At 40.6% G+C, this 13,761-nt stretch overlaps 1 protein-coding gene across 1 annotated transcript in view; it reads left to right on the top strand.

Annotated features, from left to right (window-relative positions):
• Positions 1-13,761, top strand: part of DCC (DCC netrin 1 receptor) — a 362,206-nt gene that overhangs the window by 277,084 nt on the left and 71,361 nt on the right. The gene's annotated exons all lie outside the window — the stretch shown is intronic.

The raw sequence follows: 13,761 nt of genomic DNA, 5'->3' as shown, positions 1-13,761 counted from the left end.
AGATGCCTGCACAGCTCAGTTTTACAGAGTTCAGAATGGTCAGCTTTCCCTAAAAGTGCCTTGATTAACAACTGGAGAAATGTCTTGGGTCTGGTGAAGCTTTAGTGTTTGTTCTCCTTCATATATTAAATGACCAGTGAATATATTTGCTTATAGGACCTCTGATAGCCACTACCATCAGGTGGAACATACGCTAGGGACAGCTTGCAGATACAAAAGCCTTCTCGTAGGGTATCTACACTGGGTGTTTGTGGAAAGTCAGGGAGGGTGTTTCACTAATATCCTTTAGTTACAGAAGTAACATTCAGACATCTGGAAAATGTCAAGAAACTGTTGAGCGTATCAAATACTTAGTTACAAATAATTTGGTCAGGGCTGGGTTTTTTTGCCAGACATCCTCCAACAGAGTGAAGTTTCATGAAAGTTATTAATTATTCCAATGGGAAGTATCTTTTCATTGCACATTTTTTTGGTTTGATTGCAAGTATTGAAAATGTGAGTAGTGTAACTTAAATGTCGTTGTCCACATAAGCTGCATGCATCTGGTTCTCTAACTGGATAAGGATACAAGTACTTTGGTCACAAATCCTGACGTGCACATTTTAAATTCGACTTCTCTGAACGTTTGCAGGTACAACTTTGAAAATCAGTTTCCATGAATAATTGCACTAATTAAATTCCATCATTTAAATGTCCACAGAAAATGAACCCCAGAGGGATGTGACCAAGGGCCCAGAGAAAGCTTTTAAAAAATTAGAACAGTTGCCAACACTTCCTGCATTATTCACCCCCTTTATTAGAAACCATTACAAGAGGATTACACAAAATGATGAGACGGAATTCTTTTCCTAATAAAAATAATGTTTTCAATAAGGCTATGAATCAAAATGTGCTGCTGGCAGGAATGAGGGGAAAAAATATTTCCTAGATCTTATGTGGACTCATCCCACCTGTTGTAACATCTCCTATGAAACCTATGCATGAGGGGTATACATTATCTTAAACATAATGTGAAAAGCGACAATGAAGTCTGATACCTAAATAAATGATGAATGTCAGTGAGTTTTTCTCTCCCCTCCAAAGACCTCATCCCTTTTGATCCTCGTGGCTTTCAGCGATTGCTTCCTCTTGGCTCCCCAGCTGTCCTTTGTCTCGTCAGACAGAGACTGCGGAGAGGTCACCCCACTTCACCTCAGTCCAGTCTGTGATGTATCTAGCTGAAAAAACGGGGTTTTGCAGCTTCCCGAGGTTCACTGCAGTTCTTCTTTTTATTGTTCCTCTGTATGCTATTTTGAAGCACACTGCAAACCTATGTATCATTTAGATTCTGGAGTGGTAGATGCTTTCATTAAAGAGCAATCAGATTTGTTTGACATCAGCTGCCTTTCAGAAATCCTGCCTGCTTCTCACTTACAGTCACCGTTTTTGCACACGGATACCCAAACCAAATAATCCAGCTCCACGTCAGGCATCATTTTGCTGCTATAAGCTCGTGCTGTAGTCCTGAGAGAAACGACGGTGAAGAACTGTTAAAACTAGTGCTGTGCCGGCTTGAACAGGGATGCGAAACACCCTGATGGCCATACGTGTGCACATACGCGCATGCCTGATCTTTTTCCTGGGAACAATTTTCTTCTCTCTGTGTTCAGACCTGCACAAAAGCACCTCCGGGACATCTTTCCAAAGACCTTACAGGTGAGGGATGCACGTAGCTATTGAAAGTTGAAGCTATCAGCCCCCAGGCTGGCTCACTGGCTTTATTCCCTTCCCAGCATCTGCGATATGGTTGCCCTGGAAATTCCTGCCTTCGTGATCCTCCTTTGTCTGGTGATTCCTGCCGTGGATGTGCGATAGGGTTGCTGTAGCAATTCCTGCTTGTTGGATATGTAAGGCTGCGGTTCCTCGTGCTGATATTTGCGCGGGTTTTGTTCCTCCTTTGCTAACTTGTTTGTGCAGCCGCGGGTCATTGTCGGCCACCTGCACGCACACCCTGCGAATGCGGATGGTTGGGTACGACTGTTGTACATGTCTCGAAATACAGTAATTTGTTGCATTTTGTATTTTTATGCGAAATTCTGTAATTCTAAAATCTAATCCTAAATTATTTCCTAGTATCACAAAGCGAACTCGAGGCAGAGCCAAACAAAACGTAGCCCGTACTTTAAGCTCAGGACTGTTTATCTCCTCTGCAGCCAGGTTGTAGAGAAGACGGTAGCTTTACCTGTGGTCGTGGTATGTCACTGTTCGGTATTGAAACCTTTGTGATAGGACAGAACTCTCTGACCTACGCTCTAGACTGTTTATTTATGTTACCCCACTTCAGATGTTTAATTGAGTCACCTGAGTTTGAGCCATATCGGCCTGTGTTCCTTATCTAGTCCATCAAGCAGGAAAAGACGACAGCAAGGATAGTTTAGCCCGTTCAACAGCTCCAAGGATAGTTCAGCCCATTTAACAGCTCCATCATCTGATTTTTTTTTTTTTCTCCCTGTTGACCATGGTGGATGTCTGTAAGGGTAACTTAGCCACGGTGTGCATTGTTACGCCGTTCTAGAGCCAATTATGAAATTCCAAACCTCTTTGCACCTTCAGTCTGCTGCTAATGAGCGAGTAAAAATGCTTTCTGTGTGGTACTTGCTGGTTTTGGATGGGAGTCAGATACCAAAGTTGCTTTAGAAATCCTATTAGACACTTCACTGCACCTTCATAATCCTAAATACTTTTAAAACTCTGCTTGAAAGTACAAAGCTTGGAAGCGGTGGACAACCTCCTCAAGTAGATCACTCGTAGGGGAAGGATGGAGACCTGCACACTCACAGAGTGGCCTGCTTTTTAATTCCTTCCCTCTTGATAATGCAAGTGTAACACCAATATGCACAAGTCATCTGGCAGCTTTGCATCACATTTCAGGTACTTAATTGATTACTTCCTTCAAGCAAAACTTTTTTAATGCCTGAATCAGCCTGTACCCAAGCTGTTATAGCACTTGTCTGAGTAGTACACTTCAGCTACTGAATAAATCACTTCAAAAACATGAAGAAAAGTACTCAGTCTTTCATAATAGTGATGGAGAACTTTATTCTGTGTGATGATCATCTTGAATGCAACTATATAGAGGTAACACTTGTACCCCAGAATGAATTAAATAGAGTGATTTTTCTTATGACTGAGTGGTCATATTGCCTTGGAGACACTCTCCACAGGTGCAGAAGAATGTAAGAATATCCAGAGACTTCAGCTTTGTCAGTGAAGAATTTGTTGTATTTTCTTTCTGCAGTGTATGAAAGATATTTGATGTCAGTCTCATAAATTTCAGAAGCAAGCATCCCCTGCTCTCATTCAACCTTTTCTGTGACAGAGAAATCAGTGCTTGACTGACTCTCCAATGAATAATTCTAACAAGGAGACCTGCTTCTAGTGAGCTACTTCATTTTCTTTTTTTAATATATTTTTAATTCTTTGCTTGTTATTATAAATGGCAAGGTTATTGGCTGATTAATGGCGGTTTTAACAATATTGGAAAATTCACAGATGCCAATTCTGATCTTCTACGCGTAAGTAGTAACGATTTCCATACTGATCCAACTAAGAAGGCGTTAAGCGTGGTAATGAACTGACTGGGCTCATCTCCATGGAGCTTTGTATTAAAGCTTACTCAGGAAATAAAAGTTTAAAAGAAAAGAGAAGTAGTATGCCAAGGAGATTTCCATTTACCGATTCTGCAAACATAAACCCCAAGATATCTGAAACACCACACTAGCTGTAATAATTTGCATCAAACTTTTAGTAGATCATAAAGCTGCGTTTTTAATTAATGCATTGGAAAAATGAAACGTGATAACTTTATCATAGCTTATTCCAATATGTTAAACAACATTATTATGTCATGCTTGGATATTTTGATAAGTCATTCCAGAATATTGTAATAACTTACTGGAATAAGGGAAAAAGGTAGGAGGCTGACATGAGAAGGGTGGGAGGCTGGGAGTGAGGAGACCTGGAGGATGTCCATTAGCCTCCCAATGCTGCACGGTGTGGCCTCTGCCTTTGCTGTATGTTAGTGACATCCCAACAGCAAAAATGCTTTAAAAAAGCTTTTAAATAGGAACAATAGAATAATTCTGCAGCTGATGCCAGGGTGTTTGCACCATGTGAGAGAAGGCAGAGAGATGCAGATTTGAAAACCTGAGACTCAGTTTTAAGCTGATCAGAAAAGGTAATTCCTCTGACGTCCATAATAATGCTTCCATCTGTAAAACGCCCTAAGTCTTTCCATGAGAAAATGCATATAAAAATGGCTATTTTACAGATATTCCAACCATTTAAAAACTAAATATGATGGGAAGGCTGTACCAAATTCCAGAGTCTTACAGAAATGTGGACTTTCTGCTTCAGAGCACATCCCTTCCTTCCCCCTTTCCATATGTGAGAACAGAAGAACAAGGCGTAATTTTAGAAAGAGCTTTTAAGCACAGTTGCCTTTATGTGACCTAAGAAAAAGTTGCATTCATCTCCCGGAGTGTGTAGGAATTCGTATGCACCCTCTTGAAAGAGTTTGATTGTGAAGCTGGAGTGCACGTCTTGAAATACCATTTTCGTGTCTGTCTTTAACTTAAACCTTTGATCCTCCTGGCCCGGCAGTGAAAGCAAAGTGCATAATATGTGGCAAAATCTGGCAAAGACTTTTGAAAGTTACTCCCTCTCCTCCCATAAAGCCTGAAGCTACACACATCTCAAAATTTTAAGCTCCGAAGAGAAAAACTAATGGATGTGAGCAATTTCTGCCTAATTAGTAGTTTGGAGAATTAGAGCTACCATATGAATAATAAGAACGTATTAACACGCTAAGTCGGTTTATAATGTTGGAGGGGGCTGCACGGTCTCCCCTGGTCTGTGCGGACTGGTGCAAGGGGCTCTATATGGCACGGCGAGACCTGGGCAGCCGGGGTGGTTTTCTCTTTGCGCACCTTGATGCAAGTGTTACTGTTCAGGTGATGCACTAGAGTTTTGGATTGCACAAACATTAAACTGAATGGATCCCTGCATTATTCAAGGAATAAAACTTAAAAAAAAAATAAAATCGACATTTACAAGTGACGAGAAATGAAGATAAAGCTTTTAGATTTGAATTTATATTTTAACAAACGTACCAGTAGGAATACAAAGGATTCCATCAAATTCACCTTCATCTTGACTGCGGATCAGATTAAATTTGACCCTTATGCGTAGACAAGGAAAAAAAGCATTTTGTTTTATTGCTAAGGGAGAGAAAGAAGGTTCTTCATTTTCTTTAATCTTTGCAGATGACAGTTGTGGATTATAACAAAGACATGAAAGGGAACAAAAAAGCTTTTTAATGTAGTTTTTTGGTTGTTTTCTTCCCTTTGCATTTTTAATACAAAATGAGGCAGCAAAAATCAAACAAAAATATGTTGAATTTTATGCATCTCACTGTTTCCCTCATAGATCACGCTAAAGCACAACACTAACAAGTAAAGGCACTTTGAGACTCCAGGGACTGTTCCTTTTCTTTCTTGCCTTTGAAAACTGACTGTCATTTGAAAAATGTTGCCATTTCTGCAAATACTCCATGCAACAATTTTCTTTCATTTCTCCGTGACTTTGCTTTGCTTACAGACTATGGAGAAATTGCTCACAAGCAAAGGGTCAGCTTGAGATCCGCACACTATTTACATTACAAACGGATCTTGCATAACTCCCCCAAATCAGATATTGTGTGGATTTTAAGAGCGTCCTCGTGTTAAAGAGAATTTTAGCCTGCCCATATGTGTAGGAATCTGCTCATACGCTTCACTCTGGCTGTCTTTCTGTAGAGCATTTTAGTTTGTTTACGCCTCAATTCTCCAGCTGTAAAAAATAGTTAAACAGGCTTCCCTGACAAAATGTTTAGGATCTATTGACAACAGATGGAACAGAAGAGCTGAATATTGCTCCTCTTCACTGGTGAAGAACAGAATGCCTAAGAATAACTCTTAATCCCAAATTATAATATAGATAATACAGATAGCCAAGAATATTTTTTTTCTTTCTATTCATTCATCAACCAAAAAAAAAAGGAAGCTTTGTTACAAGGCTTAGTTTTCAGGGAAAAGGATGGATATGACACTGCTTCACCTTCTGGAGTGCTACTGATCTCTCAGTCGCGGATGCCAAGGAGATCAAAACAGCTAAGTGACCCAGGCTCATAGGTGCACACTTGCTTGGATGAAAGACCTATTTTTTGCAAAGGAAAACACAACCTCTCCTCACGGTGCAACTTTCATAATTTTTTTTTTTGTGTATGAGTGCCTGAAGAAACCTTCGCCACACACAAGTTGACCCTACTGGTACATTAATGGTGTTTCCTCTGGTGTCGGGAAGCATCTTGAGTCACGGCTATTCATTTTTTATTCATTTCTCCATATGTCTTACACTACATTTTCTGCTATGCTACTTTACTTTTCCTGAGTTGGGCTGCATTTGTAACATCAATAACAAATGTATGTGATACGCATAGGGATTTTTTTGTTGTTTTGCATCCCTTCCGACACGGAGTGCACTGAGCTTGCAATGCACCACGGGAGTTGTAAAGGTTCACATCTCCGCAGGAGGCAAGACCTATTTCTAAGCATGCTCAAATTACAGTCTTTGCTTAAAAAAAAGCCCTGCGCACTTTGTTATAATGCAGACAGGACATAGCTCACAAGAGAAATCAGCAAGCAGGCATAATATATGATGAGATGACATCTTAAAAACAACTGTAAATATGGATTTGCTGTTCATCTCCTGAACTACATTAAAATAAAAGCACTTAACAGATTCTCATTATAAATTCTCTTTGCTCTGTTAAACACTTTCCCTAGTGTTTTAGAAGTTAAGTGTTTCCAGAATCAGCCTGAGTACCTATAAATATACAGGCATCCCCGGAATAGTGAGGCACGTCATTGTCATCCAGCTGCAGCAACCTGTTTTGATGCCGTGACCTTCACTGGTTCACTACAGGGTCATGTCCTCTCTGCGTTGCATGGTGCGCCCACCCAAAGGCACCGTGGCTCCAGGGTGGGTCTATATTGACTTCTCGGGATGATTCGCCGGGAGATGTCTTGCCAAGGCACAGCCTGTGAGAAGGCAGGGAGGTCCAGTTGCTGAAGGACGCTGCTGGAGCTCACACTGCAGCAGAGTAAGGCAAAGTCCCAGGTATTGCTACCTAACCAAACTTTTGGAAGATGACTGGAGTCCTAGTTTATCGTCCAAAGAGCTAGGACACGCCCTCAACAGTTGTAACAGATTCAACGGTGAGTTTGGATTAAAAATTACAGGTTGGGATGTATTCGTTTGAAATGTAGGTGTGTAGGACCCCCCTCTGTCCCTCGTCCCTCACATCTCTGTGAAGCAGACGGACAGAACTGCGCTCCTCAGGGACCATTTCCAATTAATTTTAGGAGATATTTTAAGCACGTCTGTGTATTAACATATTTTTACTATTTGTGCTACAGTAGTGCCCAGAAGTTTGAGATGAGATCGGCATTTCACTGTCTAGTTAACATAGAAACATATTGTAAGACACTACTTCAAAGAGCTTATAGGCAAAAGACTAAAGGAAATAGAAAAAAAAAGTTAATACCATAGGGACTGAAGACACACAAAAAATGGTGACTTCTCCGTCATTTCTTGAGACGTTTGTGACATACTGCAGATGTGAAGCCAAGTTTCCACTGTTCTCTATATTCACTCTCAAAACAAATGGGTTTTTTTCTAAAGAGGGCTTTAACACTCGGGAATTTTCCCAGGACAAAAGTTTCAGATTTGGATGCCTCAGTCAGCAAAATCTACATTACTCTTCCGGATCCTAAACAGAAGGAATTGATTTTCAGGAGATACTAGTGCTCCTAATGCTTAAAAACCATGTTATTTAGCTGACTTTGTTTAAACACCAGAAGAAACCTTTTGGCATGGCAAAAATGTGCCAAATTTCCAAAACTTACATTTTGTGCTTTCCATTCACAAAGAGGAGATTAGGCCCATCCTCTGTAGCCTTGGAAAATGCAGTCTTGACTTTTACAGCATTCGGTAAGTTTAACTTAATTGAATAAAGTTCTTCTTTGTTATTATGGACTGTTCAGTTTACCAGAAGATGTAAATATATGCTGATTCTGTTGTGTCAGAGAAAGAATAATTCACTGGTAGGTCTCTATTTTATTGAAAGCGATCATGAGCTCTTTATTACCCATTTTAGCCTTTCTGATAGAGACTCCTTTTTAAATTACCTGATACATTCGATGAAATAACATCACAGAAATTATCTCTTCATCCACCCCTGAAATGCAGCCATTGCTGATGTACAAAGTGCCTAGAAGGAATAAAATAAAACTCTTTTTCTCTAGCTGACAACATGGGAGAAACTAATTTGGAGAATTTCACCATGATAGTCTATTCTAGTGGCGTATTTATGGTTGAATTTGCTAATATTGATTAAAAGATTTTTTTTTTTTTTTAAATGTGGATATCATTTTCCTAGATTGTGCTAACATCTGCTTTTAAGCTTTGCTATGCTGGGGAAGTGTACGTTGTCCAAGAAGTGGAATACATTGCTTATTGTTTCTTTTAATAGGGATCTAATCTGCTGGCCATTAGGTGCCCCATGGATATTTGTAAAATCAGAGTCAAGGCTGGGGTGATGGTAATTTCTGCACAGAGGAGGCCAAACCACCCCGGGCTTCCCGACCCCCAGGCAAGACGCTGCTGATGCTCATCATATGTGGCACAGTGTATTATGGCTGGATATCTGGCTAGCCCTGACACTGCAGCTGTCAAAGCACAAATTTATTTAGTAGTCTGCTAAATGCAGAATGTTTTCTCCGTGGTCTGACCCAGGCACCCTCCCTTGTGACGGGATTCCTCCCGAATTTGCAGAGAAACCCCTCCGATTCCCTCTGAGCTGTCTCACACAGCAGGATCTCCACCTGCTTTGGGCTTGTTCGTTGTAGCACTGCTAATTGAGAACTTGATTGTAAACTGTGCTTTGGGCTCCTTAATGCGTGTAGGGTGGTTTCCGTTTTCCTGGGAGCGTTCCCCAGCCCTGGCAGTCTGGGCAGCCACAGCCCTACCTACAACCCTCCATTCCAGGTCTAGGTTACAGAAGAAGTGCACTACATCTCATTGTGGTGTTGGAAGTGTGTTTCTCTCCTGATTTCTCAGAATTCAATAACCCTTGTCTGCAGAGTTTATGCTTCAATTTTACATTTCTCCTATAGATAGATTACCTTTTCCTGGTGATAAGGTAACTTTACTAGGTCTAGGAACTGGTACTGGTGCTATTGATTACTAGGTGTATTGTTTTCACAAACCCAGACAGGAGTGAATGAGGCTGTTCTCTGGTTGCTTCTTGAGATAACTGTGAATGACTGCTTTTCTGCCCTTGGGAGGGTCTTTCAGCATCAGTGGCACTGGCAGGACACACAGAGCATAGACATAATTCTTTTGAAGACCTTTTCTCTTTTAAAAGGGCATTTCCTGCAGGAGTTAGTCTGCTTACAACAAAACCTAGCATTTGTGTTTCCACTCCTTTCATTGCTACTAAAGGAGAGTCAGTATGCTTTTGGTGAAGCAAAGAGGACAGGGAGGACAGAAGGGTCCTATGTCAGCAGCTGGCTTAGAACTGCCTCCTCAGCTCGGCATCAAAGCCAGCTTCCTTGCTCTCATCATGCTTATGTGAGCAGGTATTAATTATCACAGAATTACTTAGGTTGGAAGGGATCTCTCAAGTCCTATGGTCCAAGTCTTTGTTCAAAGCAGGGCCAGCTTCGAAGGTAGCTCTGGGTCACACCAGTGTCATCTGCAGCTGACTTCTGAGCATCTTCAAGGATGGGTGTTCCACAACCTCCCTGGACTCCCTGCCTCAGTGCCTGACAACCCGTATATTTATTTCTTTCCTAATAACTAATGAGAATTTCTCTTGCTGCAATTTCCACCGTGTCCTTTTACTGCAGGATCTTGTCAGACCCCATCTGTTTTGACGAGGTATCTTTGTTTCCACTTTGTCTCCAGGGAGCCCATAGCTCCTCCTGATGGATACCTTACTACTGGCTCTGCCATCCTGAGGGTAGACTCTTGTAGCCTACAGTTAAAAACAGCTTCGTAATGGGGGGAAAAAAAACCCAAAAGATGGCAGCTTTCCTCCTCAGCAAGCTCTGGCAGCATGAGCACGTTATTATACTGTACTCACAGATCCGCGCTGACGCTCAAGCAGAGTAGAAGGGATCAGATCTCAATGAACTGCTACTTCACTTTTGGTTAGGATGAGGAAGGCACTGACAAAGGTGTTGGGAGAAGATTATTGAACGTGTAACTTCTCTTTATTGCTATTTTCTTGGCTGCATTGCATTAGAAGAAATTTAGACAGTTTTAGGTACAGGACAGTAGCTCTGAGTGGTATGATGGCATGAGCAACGTTTTCATGATGATGATGAGGACCCCATCTTAGCTTCGGCTCTCTCAGGGTACCAATCTATAGAGCACTCAGCAGCTCCCTTGTGTCAGGTAATTGTTAAAATGAGAAATGAGAAGAGGACTTGAGAATGAATTTTTATTTGAGAGAGAAAGGAGCTGATCTGGAAAGTCAGTTGAGTGCCCTACCCTCTTTCCAACACTGTAGTTTAAGGTGAGGAGCTTTCCTTGGATTGGACTTCACATCTAGTAGTCAAGCATTTATTTTATATTTATAGTTCAAAGAGAAAATTAAATTATACATGAAAACTCAGCATTTGTCAAAAGGCCCTGTGTAATGGCTATACAGATGTCACAATTTTACCCTCTTAAAGAAGAAAATAACTGTGGAATCTTGAATGAGCTGCTCTTTGTTGATTATTTTCTTTCCAGTAACAACATCTGTCAGTAGAAGAAATCGATTTTGTTCATGCTTAGTTTGAACTTCTTGTACTTTTTTTTTTGAAGGTGAACTGCAGAACACAACTTTATTTCCAGAGCATGTTCCACACCAACACTGACATGGGGATTCTTGGCTGATGCTCTAATTAAAGCTGAATTCTTTGCCCATCTTCTTCAAAGGCGAGAAGAGATTTCTTCTGCCAGGAAAAAAGCATATAATTCTCTCCTTCTCCTGCTCCAGAATAGCAAATACAAATGGTAACATCATTGTTACAGGTGGAGGAAAATTCAGAATTTACCTCTGAATTCTTGCAACTGTACTGCAACTGTCATCTCTCAAGCCCCTCTTTCTTTGTTTCTTTGCGTTGTTTCTGCCGGGAGTGCTAACGACCCTTCTGTTCCATTAGCTCCTGCACTTTTACTGTAGGTTTACACTAAAAAGCTTTCTCCATTTGAACTCCCACTCCAGTCAGTGGCATTTTACCAAAATGAGCACCAGAATGACCCCGTAAGTGTTATTAATACACAACGCAGTTCAAAAAGCAACTGTCTGCCACATGATAATGTTAATGCTTTTTCACTTTTTCATTGTATTGGACTAAACTGAACTCTAATACTGTGTTCAAACACTGTAGCGTGGCAGATTGCCTTTTTCCCCTCTTATCTAAGAGGAGACTCAAGCAATTATTTATTGCTCCAGTTAGCAGCGGCTCAAATTAACCACCTGAATTTTTCATGTTTTTAACAGAAAGCTACAGATCACATCCGCATCCCAATCTTAGCTCATTTTTGCAAATGTAACCTTACCCAACCTGGTTATAAACATAAATCATATGTCAGTCTGTTCAATTTATAAAATTTGATGGACTATATATTGTGCTATATGGGCAGTTGTAATGAAGTATGTGCTATATAGTCTCCATTTTTAAATTTTCCATGAACTTATCACATTTTTCCACCTAATTTATCAATTTCTGTGAGTATATTTTTCATTATCAAATTAATAGTAAATCACTCCTTTTGCTTATTCGTTATTGGGAATTCACAATGTATTTTGATTAGACCTGACAGTTCTGTGGGGGTTTTGGGGATTTTGACAGTAATTTCTAGAATCAGGTTTCTCGTAATCTTTCACATTTAAAAAAATCAGCCTTCAGGGTGACATTCTTTTCTGACTAATGTCTGGTTATTTAAAATTTAAGCTGAGTGAAGTCCAGACATCTGTGCTCTGGCCATTATCAGTGGAGGTATGTACCAACCCTTAGAGGCTGATTCATCTTATATTTCTGAAATACCTATCTTAGCATGGGATGAATTGTTCTACAGAGGTGCTTGTCTCTTCAGTCACTGTAGGGACAGCCCTTATAAACTAAACCACCTGCCTAATTTACAGAGAGCAGTAAGATTAATCCACTGTCTGTCTCTATATGTCCTCTTCAGGGTGGTGACCGAGTTCACTGCTGATAACAGCAAATACCTGGTGCGTCTCAAAGTCCTAAATCTTCATCTTTTGGTATCCTTCCCAAAGTCTACCTTAGTGAATGGTCTGTATTAACCCCTTGCATCACTCTGCCCAACGTCTTTCAAAATTCCTAAATGGGCACAACAGCTGGGACATGGGCAGAAGGAAGAGACGGAGTCGGTCTAGGCTGCGCATATGGATTTCCTTCTCTCCTGCAGAAACTACTGAACGTGACATTATTAAACTCTCAGCTAAATAATGACCTCGTGTCTCGATAAATAAATCTTTGTGTGGAATCTGGAGAGTTACAGCACTTAGTTAAATTAGAAATTAAAAGTAGTATGCTAATATATAGTGGAAATCATATGAAAATATATACTACAGCTCTGTGAACACAAAATAATTTCCTTATGACTAATGATATTACAGTGAGTACCAACTGAATTAATAACCGTACAATACTTAACGCAGGGAGTTATTAATGCACCAGTCATTCATTGGCAGTGTTTAAAGTTTAGCTCTTTTGCGATAAAAGCGCAGAAGTCACCTGAATATTAAACAAAGATGTCACTGTTTCTTCTGGACGTGAAATTAAGTACAAAATATGTGGGTGGAAAGGATATTAGTAACAATATGCAATAAGTACTTAAAGATTATTTACTCATTTCAGATTCACTGTAATCGTATTAATCATGCTGAGCTGATTTGGTGTTAATGTAGATGGAATATATAATTCTTCAGCAGGTCTTTTGCAATGTCATGTTAATAAATGCCTCCTCGCATACAAACATTTGTTATTTATCAGTAAAGAACTTTGAGGAGGCCGTTCCCAGCTTTGGCAGGTGTATGAGCGCCCAGTGTATTCAGCTGCAATTTTCTTCTGTACAAATAGAATTAACAGCTAAAATAAAAAAATAAGGTGGGGGGATGAAGCAATTCACATGGAAAAAAAATCAGGAAAATGGATTGCCTTGTTTTTCTGAGAAAACAGTAGCAAAAAACAACGTGGAGCTGATGTGCTCATTTCACTTTGTTTTCATTTAGGGATATATTTAGAGTAGCCCCATGGTAAACTAGGACACACAAACCAGTGCAGCACGGCGGTCCACCCATAAGTTAATTCCCATGCGTTATTTGTTGTCTGCCGCATCCTTCCTATTTACAGCATAGCGTGAGGAGTTCTCGGTGAGGGAAAATGTGGTGAAATGGCTATTACCAACGGAGTTCTGACATCAAGAAATCAGGGAGGGAGGCTTTTTGCTCAGCATCCAGAAAGCGATTACTGGGGTGCATGAACTGTTCTGGGCTGGGTTCGGGAGCACGAGTCCCACCCATGCAGCGCAGGAGAGCTGGATGCCTGCGGTTCCCTGGTATGAATTTCAGGATCCCAAGGCAACACAGCGCCGGTGACC

Source organism: Gavia stellata, chromosome Z (assembly GCF_030936135.1).
Source record: "Gavia stellata isolate bGavSte3 chromosome Z, bGavSte3.hap2, whole genome shotgun sequence".
Lineage (NCBI taxonomy): Eukaryota > Metazoa > Chordata > Aves > Gaviiformes > Gaviidae > Gavia > Gavia stellata.
This window is presented reverse-complemented; position numbering and strand designations above follow the sequence as displayed.